The 26,310-nt window shown below is 45.5% G+C and overlaps 1 protein-coding gene across 1 annotated transcript in view; it reads left to right on the top strand.

The window, feature by feature from the left end:
• Positions 1–1,419: 1,419 nt before the first annotated feature.
• LOC140471398 (coiled-coil domain-containing protein 102A-like) overlaps positions 1,420–26,310 on the top strand; it is a 197,431-nt gene continuing 172,540 nt past the window's right edge. The window contains exon 1 of the mRNA XM_072567418.1: positions 1,420–1,531. The gene's annotated coding sequence lies outside the window, so the exon portion shown is untranslated. The remainder of the gene's footprint in view (positions 1,532–26,310) is intronic.

The following is a 26,310-nucleotide window of genomic DNA, read 5'->3' as shown; positions in this document are numbered from 1 at the left end:
TAGTATTGGGGAAAAAGTATTGTTTCATTGAGAAGAGCTACATAAAGTCATAGAAGACAGGAAAAGGCTCTTTGGCCACGATTCTAATCCCATTTTCCAGCACTTAGCCCATAGTCTGGTATGTCTTGGCAATGCAAGTGCACATCTAAATACTTCTTAAATGGTTTTCCGTCTCCACTACCCTTATAGGCAGTGAGTTCCAGATTCCCATCACACCCCTGGTAAAAGATTTTCCTCTCAACCTCTTGAAACTTTCTGCCCTATATCTTAAATCCATGACTCAGGTCATTGATCCCCATCAAGGGGAAAGGTTTCTTCCTATCAACCTTATCTATGCCCCTCACGATTTTATGTATTTCAATCATGTCCCCTCTCTTCTGCTCGAAAGAAAACCACCCTGGCCAGTTTAATTTCTCTTCATAACTTAAAGTCTCCAGCACAGGCAGCTTTCTGATAAATTTCCTTTCCAGTGCTATCATATCCTTCCAATTATACGGATTCCAGAACTGCACACAATACTCTAGGTACGGACTAACTTAGAGGACTAGAACAACGTCCCCGCTCTTCTCCAAGCCTCGGCAACCACTTTATCTGCCAGTTCTGATGTCTTCAGAAACCGGTAGATATGCACACCAACATCCCTCTGATCTTCATGTGAATTATGTCGGGAACAGTGTCCTGATGAATGAGAGACTAATGTTGTAGCTAGGGCATTAAACTCAAAACTGTATCCGGGGGACGGCGGGTGTTGCGATAAGTTGAAAGGAAATTTTAAAAAATATAAGAAAAACGAGAGACCAGAGGTGCAGGGCTGTGAAAATGTCAATAAAATTCTTAATAGCAAAAAATATACACAGCAGAATTTAGCTTTAAAATAAGTCATAATGATAAAAAAATCTGAATGCATACAGCAGGTATAATAAGGACTTAAAACCAAATATACAAATATTATTTGATAGACATGGTTGTAGGCTGATAGCGTGATATCTAAGAGTATTCAACCCTCTGATAGAACTGGCAGAAAGGAACAACAGCACGTGACCGGGATTGTTCAGGTAACCGTGCGGGCAGGAAGAGACCAGGTCGTGAGGAGGGGGCGGGGCTGGGAATCAAGAGACAGCGGCCAGTAATAGGGGGCGGGGCCTAATCAGGGAGAATAATTAGGGGACGGGGCTGAATCAGGGAGAATAATTAGGGGCGGGGCCTATTCGGGGGACGAACCTGGAGGGGCGGGGCCTAATCAGGGGCGGGGCCTGATCAGGGAGAATAATTAAGGGGGCGGGGCCTAACCAGGGAGCATTATTAAGGGGGCGGGGTCTAACCAAGGGTATAATCAAGGGGCGGGGCCTAATCAGGGGCTAAATGGAGGGGCGGGGCCTAAATGGGGGAATAATCGGGGGGCGGGGCCTGAGCGGAGGGGGCGGGGAAAGCTGCCCGGAGCCGAGTTGGCAGCTCCGGTCCGTGTGTGGAGCGTAGTCTCAATTGCGAGCGGAATTTCGGAGAGGAGATCGTTTTCGGTGCTGGAGTTTAGGTAAACCCGCCTGGCTGCTGAGTAATCTGGGTGCTGCGCTCGACCGAGTTAGAGTCAGGGTCCGGGTCCCGGCTCTGGGCCCGAGCCCGGGCCCGGAGGAGAGCGCTTCCCGGGTTCGCCCTTCTCCCTCTCCCCGGCCCCTCACTGTGGTTTGGATGTGCACGGCTTTGACTCTTGAAGGTGTCTCTCCCACTGGCTCCCAGTCGCTTGCCCTGAGGCGTTTTGTGCAATGGGTTCTGAGCAGGTATTGACTTGTCCCTGCGGTATAAAATCGACATGATTGATGTAGGAAATGGATGTAGATATCTGATAGCAAAACCTCTGTCTGCTTTGCTGGAGGAGAGGCATGTATTGATACTGAAAGGAAAGCGTGCAGCGGAAGTTGATCATATTCCCTGACTTTTCGACAGTCGCCCACACACTGGCTGTATTGCATTCAACAGGTCAGCGGTAAATCTCCCCGAGGGATTGCCGACCCTGCGGCGCTGGGAGAGCAAAAGTTGGTTGCTGCTCTGAACCAGCTGGTGCAGTGAAAATGCACAGAGTTCTTTTTAAGATTGGATTCCATACAGTATGGAAACAGGCCCTTCGGCCCAGCAAGTTCACACCGACCCTCCGAAGAGAATTCTCCCAGATCCATTTCTCTGCATTTCCCTCTGACTCAATTTAGCATGGTCAATCCATCCTAACCTGCACATCTATGTGATTGTAGGAGGAAACTGGAGCACTCGGAGGAAACCCATACAGACGCGGGGGGAATGTGCAAACTCCACACAGTCACCCAGGGTTGGAATCAAACCTGGGTCCCTGGCGCTGTGAGGCAGTAGTGCTAACCACGGAGTCACTGTGCCGCCCGCATCGGCTGGCAGTTGTTGCTGTAAGGGAGAGCACTGCATTCTTGTAGTCTGCAAGGATGCAGCTGTTTTAGCAATGTGGGGTCTGAAATCATTCTTGTTCGGATTAGGAATTGAGTGTAGGAGCAGCATCCCACTGGGAGGATTTTGGGAGTATTTGCCCAGCAACATGCTGGGCAAGAGAATAAGAAAACTGGAGCAATGAGTAAATTGGTGCAAAAAGACAGCAATAAGATTTTGGGCATAAATAGCAATTTAGCCCATTGAGTACTCCACCATACAGTAAGATTACGACTGATCTGATGATCTTCAACTCTACTTTCCTGCCAGTAGTCCATCTTCTGCAGCTACACTGGCACCAAGCCTCACCTTTTCCTCCGCTACATCGATGACTGTATCGGCGCTGCCTCGTGCTCCCACGAGGAGGTTGAACAGTTCATCCACTTTACCAACACCTTCCACCCCGACCTCAAATTTACCTGGACCGTCTCAGGCTCCTCCCTCCCCTTCCTAGACCCCTCCATTTCTATCTCGGGTGACCGAATCAACACGGACATTTACTATAAACCGACCGACTCCAACAGCTACCTAGACCAGACCTCCTCCCACCCTGCCCCCTGTAAAAACACCATCCCATATTCCCATTTCCTTCGTCTCCACCGCATCTGCCTCCAGGAGGACCAGTTCCAAAACTACCACCCAGATGGCCTCCTTCTTCAAAGACCGCAAATTCCCCCCAGACGTGATCGACAATGCTCTCCACCGCATCTCCTCCACTTCCCGCTCCTCCGCCCTTGAGCCCCGCCCCTCCAACCGCCACCAGGACAGAACCCCACTGGTCCTCACCTACCACCCCACCATCCTCTATTTACAGCGTATCATCCGCCGTCATTTCTGCCACCTCCAAACGGACCCCACCACCAGGGATATATTTCCCTTCCCTCCCCATCAGCGTTCCGAAAAGACCACTGCCTCCGTGACTCCCTCGTCAGGTCCACACCCCCCACAACCCAACCTCCACTCCCGGCACCTTCCCCTGCAACTGCAAGAAATGCAAAACTTGCGCCCTTCACATCCCTCCAAGGCCCCAAGGGATCCTTCCATATCCGCCACAAATTCACCTGCACCTCCACACACATCATTTATTGCATCCGCTGCACCCGATGTGGCCTCCTCTATATTGGGGAGACAGGCCGCCTACTTGCGGAACGTTTCAGAGAACACCTCTGGGACACCTGGACCAACCAACCCAACCATCCCGTGGCTCAACACTTCAACTCCCCCTCCCACTCCACCAAGGACATGCAGGTCCTTGGACTCCTCCATCGCCAGACCATAGCAACACGACGGTTGGAGGAAGAGCGCCTCATCTTCCGTCTAGGAACCCTCCAACCACAAGGGATGAACTCAGATTTCTCCAGTTTCCTCATTTCCCCTCCCCCGAACTTGTCTCAGTCAAATCCCTCGAACTCAGCACGGCCTTCCTAACCTGCAATCTTCTTCCTGACCTCTCCGCCCCCACCCCGGCCTATCACCCTCACCTTAACCTCCTTCTACCTATTGCATTTCCAACGCCCCTCCCCCAAGTCCCTCCTCCCTATCTTTTATCTTAGCCTGCTTGGCACACTCTCCTCATTCCTGAAGAAGGGCTCATGCCTGAAACATCGATTCTCCTGCTCCTTGGATGCTGCCTGACCTGCTGCGCTTTTCCAGCAACACATTTTCAGCTCTGATCTCCAGCATCTGCAGTCCTCACTTTCTCCTTGTTCAACAACACAACTTGGGACCTTACCATTAAGTATGTAAATCCTGCTCCGATTTGCTTTCTCAAAACACAGCACCTCACATTTACCTGAATTAAACACCATCTGCCACTTCTCAGTGCATTGACCCTTCTGATCAAGATCCTGTTGTATTCTGTGGTAATCTTAGCTGTCCACTACACCTCCAATTTTGGTGTCATCTGCAAACTTACTAACCGTACCTCCTACGTTCATATCCAAATTGTTTATTTAAGTGACGAAAAATAGAGAGCCCAGCACTGATCCTTGTGGCACTCCACTGGTCACAGGCCTCCAGTCTGAAAAACAACCCTCCCCCACCATCCTCTTCTACCTTTTGAGCCAGTTATGTATCCAAATGGCTAATTCTCCCTGTATTCCATGAGATCTAACCTTGCTAATCAGTCTCCCATGGGGAACCTTGTCGAAAACCGCTCTGCCCTCATCAATCCTAGTTGTTACTACTTCAAAAAACTGAATCAGGTTTGTGAGACATGATTTCCCACGCACAAAGCCATGTTGACTATCCCTAACCAGTCCTTGCCTTTCCAAATACATGTACATCCTGTCTTTCAGGATTCCCTCCAACAACTTGCCCACCACTGACGCCAAGCTCACTGGTCTGTAGTACCCTGGCTTGTCATTAACACCTTTCTTAAATAATGGTAACGTGGCGGCAGCACGGTAAAAGAGAGGGGGTGTGCCATTGCTAATCAGGGATAGTATCACAGCTGCAGAAAGGGAGGCCATTGAGGTGGGTTTGTCTGTGGAGTCAGTATGGGTGGAAGTCAGAAACACGAAGGGAACAGTCGCTTTATTGGGAGTTTTCTATAGATCACCCCCCGCCCCCACCCCGCCCCGCCCAAAAAAAAGTATGGCAGACTTTTCAAAAGTGCAAAAGTAACAGGGTTGTTGTCATGGGTGACTTGAACATAGAATATAACAGTACAGGTCCTTAGGCCCTCAATGCTATGCTGGCCTTCTGTCCTACTGTTAGATCAAACTACTCAAACATGCCCTTCATTGTACTCACTTCCGTGTGCCTATCCAATGTCCCTAATGTCTCTTACTCTACTACCACTGCTCGCAGTGAATTCCACGCACCCACCATTCTCTGTGTAAAGAACCTACCTCTGACATCTCCCCTAAACCTTCCTCCAGTCACCTTAAAATTATACCCCCTTATGATAGCCGTTTCTGCCATGGGAAAAAGTCTTTGGCGATCCACTCTATCTATACCTCTCAACATCTTGTCACTGTTATCAAGTCATCTCTCATCCTTCTTTGCTCCAAAGAGTAAAGCCCCAGCTCCCTCAACCTTTCTTCATAAGACATGCCTTCCAGTCCAAGCAATATCCTGGTAAATCTCCGCATCTTTCCTCTAATATGGTGCAGAACTGAGCACAGTATTCCAAGTGTGGTCTAACCAGGGGTCTAGAGAGCTGCAGCATAACCTCACTGTTCTTAAACTCAATCCCCCTGTTAATGAAAGCCAATACACCATACACCACCTTAACAACCCAATTGAGTGGCAATGTGGGATCCAAGCACATGGACCCCAACAGCCCTTTGTTCTTCCACACTGCTAACAATACTTCCTTTAATCCCATATTCTTGATTCAAATTCAACTTTCCAGAGTGATTGGTTGGCACTTGTCCAGGTTGAACTCCATCTGCCACTTATCAATCCTGTTCTATATCCTGTCATTGCTTAGTGCAACCTGCAACAGCCCTCCACGCTATCCACCATTCCAACAACCTTTGGAGTAGTAAACGTACTAACCCCCACCCTTCCACTTCCTCATCCAAGTCATTTATGAAAGTTGCAAAGAGCAGAGGCCCAGAACAGTTCCCTGCAGAACACAACTGGTCACAGAGTTCCATGCTGAATACTTTCCATCTACCACCACCTTCTGTCTTTTATGAGCCAGCCAATTCTCGATTCATACGATCAGTTTTCCCTGAATCCCAGGCCTCCTTACTTTCTGAATAAGCTTGCCATGGGGAACCTTATCAAATGCTTTGCTAAAATCCACATTTACCACATTTGCTGCTCACCCTGCAACCCTGCCTCGTGTATTGTTACATCCTCAAAGAATTGAATAAGATTTGTGAGGCACGACCTGTCCTGCACAAAGCCATGCTGACTATCTCTAATCAAACTATGGTTTTCCAAATGATCATAAATCCTGTCTGTCAGAATCCTCTCCAATACCATTGACCCAAGGCTGACTGGTCTGTAATTCCCAGGATAATCTTTATACCCTTTCTTGAACAAAGGAATAACATTTGCCACCCTCCAATCATCAGGCATTACTCCAGTGGAGAGTGAGGATGCAAAGGTCTTTGGCAAGGCACAGCAATCTCTTCTTTCACTATCTGTAGTAACCTAGGTTATTTCCTGTCTCGCGCAGGGAATTTATCTTTCCTTAGGTTTTTGAAAATTTTCAGCACATCCTCCTTCTTAACATCGTGTTCTAGCATATCAGTCTGTTTCACACTGTCCTCAGAAATGTCATGGTCCCTTTCAGTAGTGAATACTGAAGTCAAGTATTTAAGGACCTCCCCTACTTCCTCCGACACTGATTCCAGATACAAGTTCCTACCCTCACTCTGGCCATCCACTTGTTCCTCACATAAATGTAGAACACGTTAGGGTTTTACTTAATACTACCTGCTAAAGCTTTCATGCTCCCTTCTAGCTCTCCTAAGTCCTTCAGTTCCTTCCTGGTTACCTTGGAACCCTCTAGAGCCCTGTTTGATCCTTGCCTTCTGAACCTTAAGTAAGTTTCCTTTTTTTCTGTTGATTAGATGTTTGACGTTCCTTCACCTTACCATCCTTTCCTTGCCTCATTGGGACAAACCTATCCAGCATTATCAGCAAGTGCTTCCTGAACAGCCTCCACATTTCTGTTGCGCATTTTCCTGAGAACATCTGTTCCCAGTTTAGGCCCTCCAGTTCCTGTCTAATAGCATTGTAATTCTCCCTCTCCCAATTAAATACTTTCCCATACTGTCTGCTCCTATCCGCCTCCATGAGTATAGTCAAGGTCAGGGAATTTTGATCACTTCCACCCAAATGCTCTCCCATTGAGAGATCTGACACCTGGCATGCTTCGTTGCCAAGCACCAAATCCAATATGGCCTTCCCTCTACTTGGCCTTTCTACATATTGTGTCAGAAACCCTTCCTGGATACACCTGATTAAAACTGCACCGTTCAAACTATTTGAACTAAGCAGGTTCCAATCAATGACAACAGCCCTGTTATTTTTGCACATTTCCAAAATCTGCCTCCCATTCTGCTCTTCCATGTCTCAGTTGCTACAGGGGAGCCTGTAGAAAACTCCCAATAAAGTGACTGCTCCTTTCCTATTTCTGACTTCCACCCATACTGACTCTGTAGACTCCTCAATGATCTCCCTGGGTCAGATCAAGCTGATGTTGATTAGAACCTCTTTGCTCCATCCAAACTATTTGAACCAGACTTTGTGTGTCGAGGAAAGATTCCTGCCTCAACATGTTGAGATGGCTGACCAGAGGGCAGGCCATATTGGGTTTGGTGTTAGGCAACGAACCAGGCCAGTTGTCAGATCTCTGTGTGAGATCGTTTTGCTGATAGTGATCACAATTCCCTGACCTTTACTGTATTCATGGAGAGGGGTAGGAGCAGATGGGAATGGAAAGTATTTAATTGCGGGAGGGGGAATTACAATGCTATTAGGCAGGAACTGATGTTGTCATGAACATGCATGACAGAAATGTGAAGGCTGTTCAGGGAGCACTTGCTGATAATGCTGGATTGGTTTGACCTACTGAGGCAAGGAAGGGTTGGTAGGGTGAAGAAACTTTGGGTGACAAGGCATGTCGAACATTCCTGATGAAGAGCTTGTGCTTGAAATGTCGACTCTCCTGCTCCTGGGATGCTGCCTGACTGACTGTGCTTTTCCAGCACCACGCTTTTTGACTCTGATCTCCACAGAACATAGAACAATACAGCGCAGAACAGGCCCTTCAGCCCTTGATGTTGCGCCGACCTGTGAACTATTCTCAGCTCATCCCCCTACACTCTCCCATCATCATCCATGTGCTTATCCAAGGATTGTTTAAATCTCCCTAATGTGGTTGAGTTGACTACATTAGCAGGTAGGGCATTCCACGGCCTTACCACTCTCTGTGTAAAGAACCTGCCTCTGGCATCTGTCTTAAATCTATCTCCCCTCAATTTGTAGTTATGCCCTCTCGTACAAGCTGACATCATCCTAGGAAAAAGTCTTTCTCTGTCTACCCTATCTAATCCTCTGATCACCTTATATGTCTCTATCAAATCCCCTCTTAGCTGCCGCCTTTCCAATGAGAACAGACCCAAGTCTCTCAGCCTTTCCTCATAAGACCTTCCCTCCAGACCAGGCAACATCCTGGTAAATCTCCTCTGCACCTTTTCCAATGATTCCACATCCTTCCTGTAATGGGGCGACCAGAACTGTACACAATATTCCATGTGCGGCCGCACCAGCGTTTTGTATAGTTGCAGCATGATATTGCAGTTCCGGAACTCAATCCCTCCACCAATGAAACCTAACACACCATATGCCTTCTTAACAGCACTCTCCACCTGGGTGGCAATTTTCAGGGATCTATGTACATGGACTCCAAGATCCCTCTGCACATCCACACTACCAAGAATTGACCCAGTACTCTGCCATCCTGTTATTCTTCCCAAAGTGAATCACCTCACATTTAGTTGCATTGAACTCCATTTGCCACCTTTCAGCCCAATTCTGCAGTTTATCCAAGTCCCCCTGCAACCTGTAACATTCTTCCAAACTGTCCACTACTCCACTGACGTTAGTGTCGTCTGTAAATTTACTAATCCATCCACCTATGCCTGTGTCTCATTCATTTAAAAAATTGACAAATAGCAGTGGTCCCAAAACAGATCCTTGTGGAACACCACTAGTAACCAGACTCCAGGCTGAATATTTTCCATCAACCACCACTCGCGGCCTCTTTCAGAAAGCCAGTTTCTAATCCAAACTGCTAAATTGCCCTCCATTCCATGCCTCTGCATTTTCTCCATCAGCCTACCATGTGGAACCTTATCAAAGGCTTTACTGAAGTCCAAGTAAACCACGTCAACTGCCCTACCCTCATCTACATGCTTGGTCACCTTCTCAAAAAACTCAGGTTTGAGACACAACCTGCCCTTGACAAAACCATGTTGACTATCTGAAATCAAACTGTTGCTTGCTAGATGATTATAAATCTTATCTCTAATAATCCTTTCCTACAACATAAGGCTCACTGGTCTATAATTACCTGGGTCATCTCTGCTGCCATTCTTGAACAAGGGCACAACATTTGCTGGTATTAAACCCGTAGACAATGACGACTCAAATATCAAAGCCAAAGGCTCTGCTATCTCCTCCCTAGCTTTCCAGAGAATCCTTGGATAAATCCTATTCGGCCCAGGGTACTTGTCTACTTTCACTCCTTCTAGAATTGATAACACCTCTTCGTAACTAACCTCAATCCTTTCTAGTCTAATATCTCATACCTCATTCTTCTCCTTTTCCTGAGTGAACAGCAATGAGAAATGTTTATTTAGCACCTCTCTAATCTCTACAGGGTCCTCACTCAACTTCCCACTTCTGTCTTTGACTGGCCCTATTCCTACCCTAGTCATCCTTTTATTCCTCACATACCTATAGAAAGGTTAAGGGTTCTCCTTTATTCTATTTGCTAAAGACTGCTCGTGTCCTCTCTTTGCTCTTCTTAACTCTCTTTAAATCCTTTCTAGCTGATCTGTAACTCTCCATCGCCTTCTCTGTACCATCTTGCCTCATCAACACATAAGTCTCCTTCTGCTTAACAAGAGATGCGATTTTTGGAGTAAACCAAGGTTCCCTGACCTTATCACTTCCTGCCTGCCTGACAGGGACATACCTATCGAGGACACGCAATATCTGTTCCTTAAAACAGCTCCACATTTTGATTGTCCCCATCCCCTGCATTTTTCTACCTCATTCTATGCATCCTAATTCTTGCCTAATCACATTATAATTGCCTTTGCCCCATTAATAACTTTTGATCTGTGGCATGTACCTAACCCTTTCCATCGCTAAACTAAACGTAATTGAATTATGGTCACTCTCTCCAAAGTGCTCACTTACAACTAAATCAAACACCTAGCCCGGTTCATTACCAAGCACCAGATTCAGTGTGGCCTCCCCTCTTGTTCACCCTTCAACATACTGTGTCAGGAAACCTCCTGTTCACATTGGACAAAAACTGATCTATCCGATGTACTAGAGTTATAACATTTCCAATCAATGTTGAGGAAGTTAAAGTCCCCCATAATGACCACCCTGTTCCTTTCACTCCTACCCAGAATAATTTTGCTAATCCTCTCATCCATCTCCCTTGAACTCTGCAGAGGCCTATTAAAAACTCCATGCAGTGTGACCTCTTCTCTCCTGTTTCTAACCTCAGACCACACTATCTCAGTAGACGAGTCCTCATCAAAAGTTCTCTCAGCCACCGTTATACTAACCTTGACTAACAAGGCCACACCTCCCTCAGTTTCACCACCTTGCCTGTTTTTAATGAAAGATCTAAACCCTGGAACCTGCAACATCCATTCCTCGCCCTGCTCTCTCCATGTCTCCGAAATAGCCACAACATCGAAGTCCCAGGTACCTATCCATGCTTATTTCGGATACTTCTGGCATTGAAGTAGACACACTTCAAACCAGTTTGCTGTATACCAGCACATTGTTGTGACCCTGAAATCCTGTCCCTGTCCTTCCTACTCTCATCCTCCTGTGCACTGCAGCTACACCTCCAGTTCCCACTCCCTTGCTGAGCTAGTTTAAACCCACCCGAATAGTACCAACAAATTTCCCATCCAAGATATTCGTACCCCTTTGGTTCAAGTGAAGACCATCCTGTTTGTACAAGTCCCACCTTCCCCAGAATGAGCCCCAATTATCCAAAAACCTGAAACCCTCCCTCCTGCACCATCTTTGCAACCACGTGTTTAGCTGATGTCCTTCCCTATTCCTTGCCTCGCTATCACTTGGCACGGGTAACAATCCAGAGATAACAACTCTGTTTGTTCTAGCTCTCAGCCTCCACCCTAGCTCCCTGAAATCCTGCCTTACATCCCTATCCCTCTTTCTACCTATGTCGTTGGTACCTACATGGACAACAACTTGAGGCTGGTCACCCTCTCCCTTCAGGAGCCCAAAGATGCGATCTGAGACATCACGGACCCTAGCACCTGGGAGGCAACACACCAACCGTGAATCTCATTCGTTCCCTACAAACCTTCTATCTGAGCCTCTAACTATCAAGTCCCCAATGACTAACACTCTCTCCTCTTTTCCCTCTTTTTCTTCTGTGCCAGAGACCTGGGCCCCACTGCTTGCCCCTGGGAAGTTGTCCCCCTCAACAGTATCCAAAACGGTATACATGTATTTCAGGGGATCCCTCCACTGACTGTGTTTTTTCCCCTTTCGAACAGTCACCCAGCTTTCTTCGTGCCTTGGAGTAATTGCTTCCCTGTAACTCCTATCTGTCACAGCCTCTGCCTCCAGAATGATCCGAAGTTCATCCAGCTCCAGCTCCTAGTCACAAAGCAAAAAAGAGATACTTACCTGATATGTCCCTGGTCTTTAAGGTTAGAGGAGGTGGTTGGGTGGGAGGCCCTACAGAGGTAGGGTCTCTGGTTGAGAAGACACTGACTTATATAGCAGGATGGAAATAAAAATAAGAAGTCCCTCCTTTCCCAGAAATCTCTGCTCTCTGACTTCAAACTTAAAAGCACAAATCAGTGACTCACCGCTCCCGGCAGGCCCCTGGTGCAAGCTCCCACCCTTCGGGTTGCTGTTGCCGCTGAAAAACAGAAATGCAGTCAAGAGGAAGAAGGAAGCTTAATTAAGGTTGGGGAAGCAAGGATCAGACAGGGCTCTTAGAGGGTTACCTGGTAGCCAGGAAGGAACTGAAGAATGGATTTAGGGTTAGGGGGCAGGAAAAATCTTCAGCGGGTAGGATTAAGGAAAACCCTGAGGTATGATCATATTGAATGGTGGTGCAGGCTCGAAGGGCATAATAGCCTACTCCTGCACCTATTGTCTATTGTATTCCACTCCTTATGTGAGGAACAAGAGGATTCCAGAGGGAGGGTGCAACCAATGAGGATAATGGAGGGAACTTGTGCCTGGAGTTGGAGGAGATAGATTAGATTAGATTAGATTAGATTAGATTACTTAGTATGGAAACAGGCCCTTCGGCCCAACAAGTCCACATCGACCCGCCGAAGCACAACCTACCCAGACCCATTCTCCTACATTTACCCCTTCACCTAACACTACGGGTAATTTAGCATGGCCAATTCACCTAACCTGCACATTTTTGGACTGTGGGAGGAAACCCACGCAGACACTGGGAGAATGTGCAAACTCCACACAGTCAGTCGCCTGAGGTGGGAATTGAACCCGGATCTCTGGTGCTACTTCAGTATTCACGACTGAGGCACCTTGTCATTTTTGTGAGGGCAGTGTGAAACAGGATGATATGCTTGAAAAGCTGCTGTTAAGGAAGATGTGCTGAAACGTTTGAAAAATATAATGATAGCTAAGTCCCATGGGCCAGACAGGATATACTCTAGGTTACTGTGGGAAGAGATTGCCACACCTTTGGCGATGATCTTTGCATCCTCAGTGTTCACTGCAGTAGTGCCAGATGATTGGAAGGTTGAGCATGTTATTCCTTTGTTCAAAAAAAAAAGGGGAGTAGGGATAACCCTGGGAAATACAGACCAGTCTGTGGTGGGCAAAGTATTGGAGAGGATTCTGAGAGACTGGATTTATGATTACTTGGAAGATCATAGTTTGATTAGAGACAGTCAGCATGGCTTTGTGAGGGGCAGTTCATGCCTCACAAACCTTATTAAATTCTTTGAGGATGTGACAAAACACGTTGAAGGTCAATAGTGAATGTGGTCTATGTGGATTTTAGCAAGGCATTAGATAAGGTTCCCTGTGATAGGCTTCTTCAGAAAGTGAGGCATTGGATACAGGGAAATTTGTCTGTCTGTATACAGAATTGGCTGGCGGATAGAAGACAGAGGGTGGCAGTAGATGGAAAGTATTCAGCCTGGAGATCAGATACCAGTGGTTTTCCTCAGGGATCTATTCTGGGACCTCTGCTGTTTGTGATTTTTAGAAATTATTTAGATGAGGAAGTGAAATGGTGGGTTAGTAAGTTTGCAAATGAGATGAAGGTTGGTGGTTTTGTGGATAGTGTGGAGGGCTATTGTAGGTTACAACCGGACACTGACAGGATGCAGAACTGGGCTGAGAAGTGGCATATGGAGTTCAACCTGGAAAAGTGTGAAGTGATTCACTTTGGAAGGTCAAATTTGAATGCAGAATACAGGGTTAAAGGCAGGATTGTTAGCAGTGTGGAGGAACAGAGGGATCTTGGAGTCCATAGATCCCTCAAAGTTGCCACTCAAATTGATAGGGCTGTTAAGAATGTGAATAGTGTGTTGGCTTTCATTCGTAGGGGGATTGAGCTTAAAAGCCATGAGTTTATGCTGTAGCTCTGTAAAGCCCTGGTTAGACCACACTTGAAATATTGTGTTCAGTTCTGCTCGCCTCATTATAGGAAGGATGTGGAAGCTTTTGAGAGGATGCAGAGGAGATACACCTCAAAAAATAGAAAAAGAAGCTCCCTAGACTACACCTCAAAAAATAGAAAAAGACAGCTCTGATCTCCAGCATCTGCAGTCCTCACTTTCTCCTGCAGAGGAGATATACTGGGATGCTGCCTGGACTGGAGGGCATGTCTTATGAAGAAAGTTGAGGGAGCTAGGACTTTTCTCATTGGCGCAAAGAAGGATGAGAGGTGACTTGATAGAGGTGCACAAGATGATAGGCATTGAGTGGATAGCCAGAGAGACTTTCCCAGAGCAGAAACAGCAGTCACAAGGCAGCATAATTTTAAGGTGATTGGAGGAAGGTATAGGGGAGATGTTAGAGGTAGGTTCTTTATGCTGTGCTGGGTGCGTGGAATACACTGCCAGTGGTGGTGGTAGAGTCAGATACATTAGGGGTATTTAAGCAACTCTTGGATAGGCACATGGATGGTAGTAAAATGGTAGTATGTAGGTTAGTTTGATCTTAGATCTCACCATGGACCTGGGCAGCACGGTGGCTCAGTGGTCAGCACTGCTGCCTCAGTGCCAGGGACTCGGTTCTATTCCTGCCTCGGGTGACTGTGTCTGTGTGGATTTTGCACATTCTACTTGTGTCTGCATGGGTTTCCTCTGGGTACTCTGGTTTCCTCCTACAGTCTGAAGATGTGCAGGTCAGATAAATTGGCCATGCTAAATTTTCCCTTAGTCTTAGGTGCATTAGTCAGGGGTAAGTTTAGGGTAGGGGAATGGCTCTGGGTGGGTTACTCGTCGGAGGGTTGGTGTTGGCCTGTTTCCACGTTGTAGGGAATCTAATCTACTCTTACCACAAACATCAAGGGCCGAAGGGCCTGTACTGTGCTGTATTGTTCTATGGAGTGTGTGTTAACATATTAGTAGATAACACATAGATTAGCTGGTTGGTTGACCATGAGAGGAATTAAGTTTAGGTGATGTGAAGATATAAATGTCTTGGTCAGTGACAGACAGAATTTAAGTCTGATAAATGTGAGCTGATGCACTTTGGAAAAATGAAGAAAACAAGGGAGTACTCAATGAATGGTGGGATGTGAGGAAGCTCATGAACTGAGGGATCTGTTGGGGTGTTTACCCACAGATCACGGAAGCTGGAAGAACAGGTTAATATGGCATTTGAGAAAGCAGAGGAGATGTTTTTTTCAGTTGCCACGTAGATAATATGGGCAGGGAGATTGATTCTCCACAGACTTTTTGCTGTATGATGTGCACTTCTGGCCACCACACTCCATCAGAGGAATGTGATTGGACTGGAGGGCTGCAGATGAAATTCACCAGAGTGTTGCCTGGGACAGAACTTTTCAGTGATGAAGAGAGGCTTGATATACTCTGGTTTTCTTTGGAGCAGAGAGGGTTGAGGGTGGTGGTCACTACTGGGAGAGATGTATAAGATTAAGTGGCTTGGATAAGATGCATAAAAAGTCGAAGGGTCAAGAACTGGGGCTTAACTTGAAAGTGAAAGGCAGGAAGTTTAACCTAAAAAACAGGAGCAGCAAGAGGCCCTCTGGCCCATTGAGCTCGCTTCGCCATAGAACATAGAACATAGAAAAGTACAGCGCAGTACAGGCCCTTTGGCCCTCAATGTTGCGCCGACCGAAGCCTACCTAACCTACACTAGCCCAATAATCTCCATATGCTTGTCCAATGCCCGCTTAAATGACCATAAAGAGGGAGAGTCCACCACTGCTACTGGCAGGGCATTCCATGAACTCACAACCTGCTGAGTAATACATCTACCCCTAACATCTGTCCTATACCTACCACCCCTTAATTTAAAGCTGTGTCCCCTAGTAACAGCTGACTCCATACGCGGAAAAAGGTTCTCACTGTCAACCATATCTAAACCCCTAATCATCTTGTACACCTCTATCAAATCTCCCCTAAACCTTCTTTTCTCCAATGAGAAAAGCCCCAAGTGCCTCAGCCTTTCCTCATACGATCTTCCTACCATGCCATGCAACATCCTGGTAAACCTCCTCTGCACTCGTTCCAATGCCTCCACATCCTTCCTATAGTATGGCGACCAAAACTGCACACAATACTCCAGATGAGGCCGCACCAGAGTCTTATACAACTGCAACATGACCTCAGGACTCCGGAACTCAATTCCTCTACCAATAAAGCCCAGTACACCATATGCCTTCTTCACAGCACGATTTACCTGGATGGCAACTTTCAAAGATCTGTGTACATGGACACCAAGATCCCTCTGCTCATCCACACTACCAAGTAGTCTACCATTAGCCCAGGAATCCATCTTCTTGTTACTCCCACCAAAGTGAATGACTTCACACTTAGCTACATTGAATTCCATTTGCCACCTGACTGCCCAGCTCTGCAACTTATCTATATCGCGCTGTAACCTGCCACATCCTTCTTCGCTGTTCACAACTCCACCGACTTTCGTGTCATCCGCAAACTTGCTCACCCAGCCTTCAAGCCCCTCCTCCAGGTCATTTATAAAAATGACAAACAGCAATGGTCCCAAAACAGATCCTTGTGGAACACCGCTAGTAACTGCGCTCCAAGATGAACCTATACCATCAACTACCATCAACCTCTGTCTCCTTCCAGCCAGCCAATTCCTAATCCAAACCTCTAATGCACCCTCAATGCCATACCTCCGTAGTTTTTGCATTAGCCTTCCATGGGGTACCTTATCGAACGCCTTGCATATACACCACATCTACTGCTTTACCCTCGTCCACTTCCTTGGTCACCTTCTCAAAGAATTCAATAAGGTTTGTGAGGCACGACCTGCCCTTCACAAAACCATGCTGACTATCCTTGATCACATTATTCCTATACAGATGTTCATAAGTCCTATCCCTTACAATTCTCTCTAAGACTTTGCCCACAACAGAAGTGAGACTCACTGGCCTATAGTTACTCGGGCTATCCCTGCTCCCCTTCTTGAACAAGGGGACCACATTCGCTATCCTCCAGTCTTCTGGCACTATTCCCGTAGACAACGACGACATAAAAATCAAGGCCAATGGCTCCGCTATCTCCTCCCTAGCTTCCCAGAGGATCCTAGGATAAATGCCATCAGGCCCAGTGGACTTATCTCTTTTCATTCCAGTATTCCCCAGATCTCTTCCCTACGTACCTCAAGGCCATCCATTCTAATCACTTGTGACTCAATATTCGCATCAGCAACAGTGTCCTGTTCCTGAATGAATACTGATGAAAAGTATTGATTTAGTGTCTCACCAATCTCCTCCGCCTCCACACACAACTTCCCACTACTATCCTTGACTGGACCGATACCTACCCTCGTCATCCTTTTATTCCTGACATACCTATAGAAAGTCTTTGGGTTTTCCCTAATCCTCCCAACCAAGGACTTTTCATGTTCCCTTCTCGCTGCTCTTAGCTCTCTCTTTAGATCCTTCCTGGCTACCTTATAACTCTCAATCGCCCCAACTGAACCTTCACGCCTCATCTTTATAAAGGCCGCCCTCTTCCCTTTCACAAGGGATTCCAATTCCTTATTAATCCACGGCTCCCTCACAAGACCCTTTACTCCCTGCCTGACTGGTACATACTTATCAAGGACACCCATTAGCTGTTCCTTGAACAATCTCCACATATCATTTGTGTTCTTCCCTTGAAGCCTATTTTTCCAATCCACACATCCTAAGTCATGCCTCACTGCATCATAATTTCCCTGCCCCCAGCTATAACTGTTGCCCTGCAGTGCACACTTATCCCTCTCCATCACTAGAGTAAAAGTCACCGAGTTGTGGTCACTGCCCCCGAAGTGCTCACCTACCTCCAAGTCTAACACCTGGCCTGGTTCATTACCTAGAACCAAATCCAGTATGGCCTCACCTCTTGTTGGCCTGTCTACATATTGTGTCAGGAAACCCTCCTGCACACATTGGACAAACACCGACCCATCTAACGAACTCGAGCTATAGCTTTCCCAGTCAATATCTGGGAAGTTAAAGTCCCCCATAACAACCACCCTGCTACTTTCACTCTTCTCCTGAATCATCCTCGCCATACTTTCCTCTACTTCTCTCGGACTATTAGGAGGCCTGTAGAAAACTCTTAACAGGGTGACCTCACCTTTCCTATTCCTAACCTCCGCCCAAACTACCTCAGATGGCAAGTCTTCCTCCATCACCCTTTCTACTGCTGTAATACTATCCTTGACAAGCAATGCCACACCTCCCCCTCTTTTACCCCCATCTCTGACCCTACTAAAACATTTAAACCCTGGAACCTGCAACAACCATTCCTGTCCCTGTCTCTAATGGCCACAACATCGAAGTCCCAGGTACCAACCCATGCTGCAAGCTCACCTACCTTATTTCTTATACTTCTGGCATTGAAGTTTCCACACTTCAAGCCACCTTCAAGCCATGACTAATCTTAGAATACTACAGCACACAACAGGCCCTTCAGCCCATGATGCTGTGCTGAGCATTTATCTTAATCTAAAATCAGTCTAACCCACACACCCCTCAAGCATATGGACGGCAGTAAATTGTCTAGCAGTCACTTAAGTCTCCCTAATGTATCTGACTCTACTACCACCACTGCCATTGGATTCCACACACCCATCCTGAAGAAGGGCTCCTGCTCCTTGGATGCTGCCTGACCTGCTGCACTTTTCCAGCAACACATTCTTTAGCTCTGATCTCCAGCATCTGCAGTCCTCACCTTTTCCACACACCCACCACTCTCTGCATAAAGAACCTACCTCTGACGTCTCCTCTATACCTTCCTCCAATCACCTTAAAATGATGACCCTCCAAAGTGAAACCCATTTTTGCCCTGGGGAAAAGTAATCTGCAATGAGGAATTAAGAGGGCTAAAAGAGGTTATGAGATATTCTTAGCGAGCAATGTAAGGAGAATCCCAAAGCCTCTTATTCATATATAAGGAGCAAGAGGGTAACTAAGGAAAGGGTTGGCCCACTCAAGGGCAAAGGAGGAAAGATATGCGTAGAGTCAAAAAAAGATTCTTAATGAGTACTTTGCATCAGTATTCACTGAGCAGAGGGACATGATGGATGTTGAGGTTCGGGATAGATCTTTGATTACTCTAGGTCAAGTTGGCATAAGGAGGGAGGAAATGTTGTGTATTCTAAAAGGCATTAAGGTGGACAAGTGCCCAGGACCAGATGGAATCTATCCCAGGTTACGGAGGGAAGCAAGAGAGGAAACAGCTGGGACTTGAACAGATCTTTGCAGTATCCTTGAAAATGGGGAAGATCCCAGAGAATTAGAGAGTTGCTAATGCTGTTCCCTTGTTTAAGAAGGCCAGCAGGGATAATCCAGGTAAGATTAAGGAAGATACTAAGGGATAAGATATATATCTATTTGGAAGAAAATGGGCTTATCAGTGATAGGCAGCATGGTTTTGTGCAGGGAAGGTCGTGTCTTGCAAACCTCTCAGAATTCTTTGAAAGTGCGACAAAGTTGATTGAGGGAAGAGCTGTAGATGTCCTATACATGGAATTTGGTAAGGCATTTGATAAGGTTCACCATAGTAGGCTGATGGAGAAGGTGAAGTCGCGTGTGGTCCAGGGTGTTCTAGCTAGATGGACAGAGAACTGGTTGGGCAACAGGAGACAGTAGTAGTGTCTCAAATTGGAGAACTGTGACCAGTGTTGTCCCACAGGGATCCGTGCTGGGAACACTGTTATTTGTGACATACATAAATGATTTGGAGGAAGGTGTAGGTTGCCTCATTAGCAAGTTTGCAGATGACACTAAGATTGGTAGAGTAGCAGGTAGTGAAGGGGACTGTCAGAGAATGCAACAGAATATAGATAGACTGGAGAGCTGGGCAGAGAAATGGCAGATGGAGTTCAATCCGGGCAAATGTGAGGTGATGCATTTTGGAAGATGTGATTCCAGAGTGAACTATAAATGGAAAATTGAATACCCAGTTCTCTCTGTACATCAGGTCCATTGTTCTCTGAAGGTGGCAACGCAGGTCAGTGGAGTGGTCAAGAAGGCATATGGCATGTTTTCTATCATCAGGTGGGTTATTGAGTACAAGAGTTAGCAGATCATGTTAGAGTTGTATAAGATTTTGGTTTGGCCACGTTTGGAATACTGCGTACAGCCACATTGCTAAAAGGATGTAGATACTTTGGAGAGGGTACAGAGGAGGTTCACTTGGATGTTGCCTGGTATGGAGGGTGCTAGCTATGAGGAGAGGTTGAGTAGATTAGGATTATTTTCATTGGAAAGAAGGTGGTTGAAGGGGGACCTGATTGAGGCCTACAAAGTCATGAAAGGTGTAGACAGGATGGATAGCAAGAAAGTTTCCCCTCGAGGGGACGACTCAATTATTAGGGGTCACGAGTTCAAAGTGAGAGGGGAAATGTTTAAGGGAGATATGCAGTGGAAAGTTACTTACTCAGATGGTGGTGGGTGCTTGGAATACATTGCCAGTGGAAGTGGTAGAGGTGGGAACGATAGTGTTGTTTAAAATGTATCTAGACAGATACATGAATGGGCAGGGAGCAAAGGCATACAGACCCTTAGAAAATAGACAGGAGATTGGGATAAAGCATATGGATCTGTTCAGGCTTGGAGGGCCGAAGGGCCTGTTCCTGTGCTGTAACATTCTTTGTTCTTTGTATTTACTCTATCTATGCCTCTCATTATCTTGTACACCTCTAGCTAGTCACCTCTCCCTTCCTTCCCTCTAATGTAAAAAGCCCGAGTTCACTCAACCTTTCGTTACAAGACATGCCCTCCAATCCAGGCAGCATCCTGGTAAATCTCCTCTGTACCCTTCCTATAATGAGGTGGCCAGATCTTCTTGTGGACTCAGCTTCACTTACCTGTCCGCTTACCGTAACCCTTAATTCCTTCACTGTTCAAAAATCTATCTATCTTTGTCTTAAAAACATTCAGTGAGGCAGCCTCCACTGCTTCACTGGGCAGGGAATTCCACAGATTTACAATGCTTTGGGTGAAGAAGTTCGTCCTCAACTCTGTCTTCAATCTGCTCCCCCTTATTTTGAGGCTGTGCCCCCTCACTCTGTTTCCACTGGCAGGTGAAATTAATCTCTCTGCTTCTGTCTTATCTATTTCCTTCCTTATTCTATGTTGCTATAAGGTTCCCCCTCATTCTTCTTAATCCCAATGTGTCTAGTCCTAGTCTACATCCTCTCTTCATAAGCCAACCCCCTGAATTCTGGAATCAAACTAGTGAACCTCCTCTGCGCCTCATCCAGTGTCAGTACATCATTCCTCAAGTAAGGAGACCAGTACTCAACAGCATCCCATACAGCTGCAGAATAACCTCCCTAATTTTAAACTCTGTCCCAGTAGCAATGAAAGACAATATTTCATTTACCACCTTAATTATCTACTGTACCTGCAAACCAACTTTGATTCATGAACAAGGTCACCCATGTTCACTCTGCACAGCAACATGCTGCAGTTTTTTGCCATTTAAATAGTCTGTTTGCTGTTATTCCGATCAAAATGTATGACCTCACATTATGAATATGTACTGTACCTGTCCGACCCTTGCCCATTCACTTAACCTATCTATATTCCTCTGTAGACACTGTCTGCTGTACTACTCGTTTTAGAGTCATCTGCAAACTTTGACAGTATACTGCATTTCTAAATCATCTATATGTAAATTGTGAACAATTGCAGTCCCAACACTTCACCTTGAGGCACTCCACTCACCATGGATCACAAACCAGAAAAACACCATTTATCCCCACTCGTTGCTTTATTAGTCAACCAGTCTTTCATCCATGCGCATACATTACCTGTAACACCATGCAGCTTTATCTTGTACAGTAGCCTTTTGTATGACACCTTGTCAAATGTCTTCTGAAAAACCAGATACGCTGCATTCACCAGGTCCCCATTGTCCACTGCACTCGTAATGTCCTCAAAGAATTTCAGTAAGTTAGTTAAAGATGATCTGCCTTTCATGAACTCAAGCTACATCTGCCCAATTTCTATCCAGATGTCTTAGTATTTCTTCCACGATAGATTCAAGCATTTTCCCTCATTTAGAAGTTAAGCTAATGGGCCTATAGTTACCTACCTTGCCTACATCCTTTGTTAACCAGTGGTGACACATTTGCTGTTTTCCAATCTGCCAGAACCACTCCAGACTCCTGTGAGTTCTGGTAAATTGAGTGCATTTGCTATTTCTCCTGCCACTTCTTTTAGTACCCTGGGATGCATTTCATCATGGCTAGGAGACATGCCCACCTTTAGCCCCATTAGTTTGCTCAATACTACCTCTTTAGTGGTAATTGTTTTTTGGTCCTCACCTGCCATAGCTTCCTTGTCATCAATTATTAGCATGTTACTTGTGTCTTCCATGGTGAAGAACGACACACAATACCTCAGCTGTTTCCCATTATTAAATCCCTCTTCTCGCTCTCTAAAGGACCAATGTTTTCCTTCGCCACTCTTTTTTTTAATGTATTTGTAAAGATGTATGCTATCTGTTCGTATATTCTGAGTTAGTTTACACTCATAATCTTAGTCGAAGAGTGTGGTGCTGGAAAAGCACAGCTGGTCAGGCAGCATTAGTGGAGCAGGAGAGTCGACATTTCAGGAAGGGCTTATACCCAAAATGTTGACTCTCCTGGTCCTCGGATGCTGCCTCTGACCAGCTGTGCTTTTCCAGCACCATATCCTTTGACTCTGATCTCCAGTGTCTGCAGTCCTCACTTTGTCCATTTGTAGCTTTTCTCATGGCTTTCTGTTGACCTTTGTTTTAAAGATTTTTCAATTTCCTAGTTTGCCATTTAATCTTTGCCACTTTGTATGCATTCATTTTCAATTAGCTATCTCCTTTATTTCCTTAGTTATCTGTGGCTGATTGTCCCTTTTTCCTAGTCTTTTCTTTTCACCGGTACATCCTTTTGCTGAGTACTGTGAAAGATTGCTTTGAAATTCCTCCACTGTTCCTCAATTGTCCCACCATATAGTCTTTGCTCCTAGCCTACCTTAGCTAACTCCTCCCTCATCCCATTGTAGTCTCCTTTGTTTAAGCATAAGACACTAGTATTAGATTTTACTTTCTCACCTCTATTTGTACTTTAAGTTCAAGCATACTGTGATTGCTCCTTCCATGAGGATCTCTAACTGAGATCATCAATTATTCCTGACCAGTTCGAGGATAGCTTCCTCAAATAATATGTAATGGAACCTATCACGGATACATTCTATGAACCCTCCTCAAAGCTGCCTTGACTGACTTTGTTTGACCAATCAATACGTAGATCAAAATCCCCATAATAATTGCCATGCCATTTCTACATGCATCAGTGATTTCTTTATTGCCTGCCCCCTACGATGTTGTTATTTGGTGACTTATAGACTGTGCCGATTAATGACTTTCTCCCCCTGCTATTTCTAACTTGCCCCCACATTGATTCAACCTTTTTCTTCATAGAATCTATATCATCTCTCACTACTGCCCTGATTCACCCTTAAATGTCAGAGCTACACAACCTCCTTTACCTACCTATCTGTCTTCCCGAATAGTCTGATACCCCTGGATACCCTGACTCTTAATCATGATCCATCTGCGACCATGTCTGGAAAAGGGCTCTATATTGTTATACCTATTCATGATGATTAGATTAGATTAGATTACTTACAGTGTGGAAACAGGCCCTTTGGCCCAACGAGTCCACACAGACCTCTGAAGAGCAACCCACCCAGACCCATTCTCCTACATTTACTCTTTCACCTAACACTAGGGGAATTTAGCATGGCCAATTCACCTAACCTGCACGTTTTTGGACTGGGAGGAAACCGGAGCACCCGGAGGAAACCCACGCAGACACGGGGAGAATGTGCAAACTCCACACAGTCAGTCGCCTGAGTTGGGAATTGAACCCAGGTCTCTGGCGCTGGGAGGCAGCAGTGCTAACCACTATGCCACCATGCCTCCCAAACTAGTGATTTGGCCATCAAAACATTTATCTTGTTCCAAGTGCTGTGAGCATTTGGGTAAAGTGGCCTTATGCTAGTTTTTAATACCTTCTCTTTGAATCCTAACAACTCCACCAGAAGAAACTTTGTTTTCAAACATTCCACTTTTTCTGTCATTACCTGGTTTCCACTCACTTTAGTGCTACACTGCTCAGCTGCTGCTTGCTTTTTATTTACTGCCTTGATTCTCACTTTCCTTAAGATGTCACCCATTCTCATTTAACTCAGAGCCACCCATTAGGTTCCCAACCCCTGCCAAGCGAGTTTAAAGTCCACCCAACGGTGCTAGAAAAATCACCTGCAAGAATATCAGTCCCATCACTGTTTGGGTGAAGACTGTGCCTCTTGAGTAGGTCCCACCTTCCCCAGAAATTGTCTGTTATTCAGAAACCTGAACCCCTCCCTCCTAAAGCACGTGCTCAGCCACATATTAAACTGCCTAATCAGAAGATTTTTGAGGTCTGGGTTTTCAATCTGGCTCCTAACTTCGTAAATTCCGCCTTCACGATCTAATTTGAGGAAAGGTTTTGCACTGTGTGGGGTGGGAGTCTGGAATACACTGCCTGGGAGTGTAGTTGAGGCAGGAAATTTCACTTGCTTTAAACATTACTTGGATGAGCAGTTGAAGTTCACAGCATTCTAGAATGTGGGACTAGTGCGGGTAGTACCTGTCCAAATGTCATTTAAATGTCCTAATTGTACCCACCTCTATCACTTCCTGTGACTGCTCGTTCCATACATCATCTGCGGAAATGGTTGTCCCTCAGGTTCCTTTTTGAACCTGTCCCCTTTCTCCTTAAACCTGTGTCTAGTTTTGGACTTCCCTACCCTGGGGAAAGTATCTTAGCCATTTATCTTATCCATGCCCCTCATGATTTTATAAACCTCTATAAGGTCGCCTCCAAATCTCCTTTGCTCCAGAGAAAAATGCTCCAGTCAGTTTTTATCAAGCCTAAATGGTTTGAATTATAATATGTTTGTCAATCTTTTTTGCACCCTTTCCAGTTTAACAAATGCTTCCTATAACAGCGCATCCAGAATCATATGCAATATTCCAAATGTGGCCTTATTAATAAGAGAAGTGTGCCAAACACTGCCTTCACCACCCTGTATCCTTGTGATGTCACTTTTAAGGAACTATGTACCTGCAATCCTGGATTTCTATGTTCAACAACACTTCCCAGTACTGTTGAAGTCTCCCCAAGACCTTCAGTGGGTATCTCTTCAATCTTCCCTGTTTTTTTCCCTGAGATCATTCAATTGCCTGAAATAAAATTCTTACAAGCAGCCTATTAAAGGTTTAGTACCTTTATTTAAACATTCACTACAGTATCACAGTTACAGAGTAACAAGACACCAAGTCTAGTCTAACTAGAGGTTCCAAACCTCAGCAGTGTAACAGTACCAGTACTACGCTGTTCCCTCAGACTACTGCAAAAGTGGCACTTACAATCTTTAGTATTTATGCAAATTTTGCCCACTAAACATGTCAATCAAACTCATGCTGATGAATATGTTGTTGTTGTCCTCCCCCCCCCCCCCCCCCCCCATTGCTGCTGTGCTTGTGATGAACTTGTTAGTCTTTTGATCACATTATAAGAATAGTGATAACGAAACTGCCCTTGTACTGACTCAGGTGGCGACAATGTGTTGTTATCCTCTAAAGTTTGGTCACACTCATTATCTCATGTTCTTGTTTAAACCTGATTACTGACTTTTTAAAAAAATGTCTTTAACCCATACCTTATTGTTTTCCACCTCACATGCTTGGTCAGTAAACCCTTTATTCAAACCCCAATTGTCTTTCCTCGTAGATACTTGAAGTGATCTATCAAAGGCTTTTGGTCCTCCTTAGTGACTAATTGTTAAGTTTCATAGCTGCTTAAATTTGTTCTTATACAGAGCTGGACTTCCTGCTTTTCCCAGCAAAGTTATCATACCTAATACTTTTCCTTTTTGCTTAATTTCGAACATTCTTTGGGTTCTTTAATTTTATGCTTTCCCTCAGTGTCCCTTCTCAGTACCCTGTCATTAACAGTATATGATTTGGAGATGCCGGTATTGGACTGGGGTGTACAAAGTTAAAAATCTCACAACACGAGGTTATAGTCCAACAGGTTTAATTGGAAGCACACTAGCTTTCGGAGCGTTGCTCCTTCATCAGGTGGTAGTTGCCATACCTTTTCCACACCTCTATCGTCCCTGTCACTAGTAGATGCAGTCATAAGCTATTCAGTTAGAATCCTACCTTGATCCGTTGGGTCCAAGCATAAATTACCATTGTGGTCTTTTAATAGATCCCACTTTTTTCCTCACTGTTCCCTTCACCCTTAATATACCAGTAAATAACTTTGAATTTTTCTCTTATTTTATCTGCCAATATCCTTTTGCATCCCCTTTGAGCTTTCCTCATCTTTTTAGATTCCCTCTTACACATTCTATACTCTGGTTTCTTC

This window comes from Chiloscyllium punctatum, unplaced genomic scaffold (assembly GCF_047496795.1).
Source record: "Chiloscyllium punctatum isolate Juve2018m unplaced genomic scaffold, sChiPun1.3 scaffold_72, whole genome shotgun sequence".
Taxonomy (NCBI): Eukaryota; Metazoa; Chordata; class Chondrichthyes; order Orectolobiformes; family Hemiscylliidae; genus Chiloscyllium; species Chiloscyllium punctatum.
This window is presented reverse-complemented; position numbering and strand designations above follow the sequence as displayed.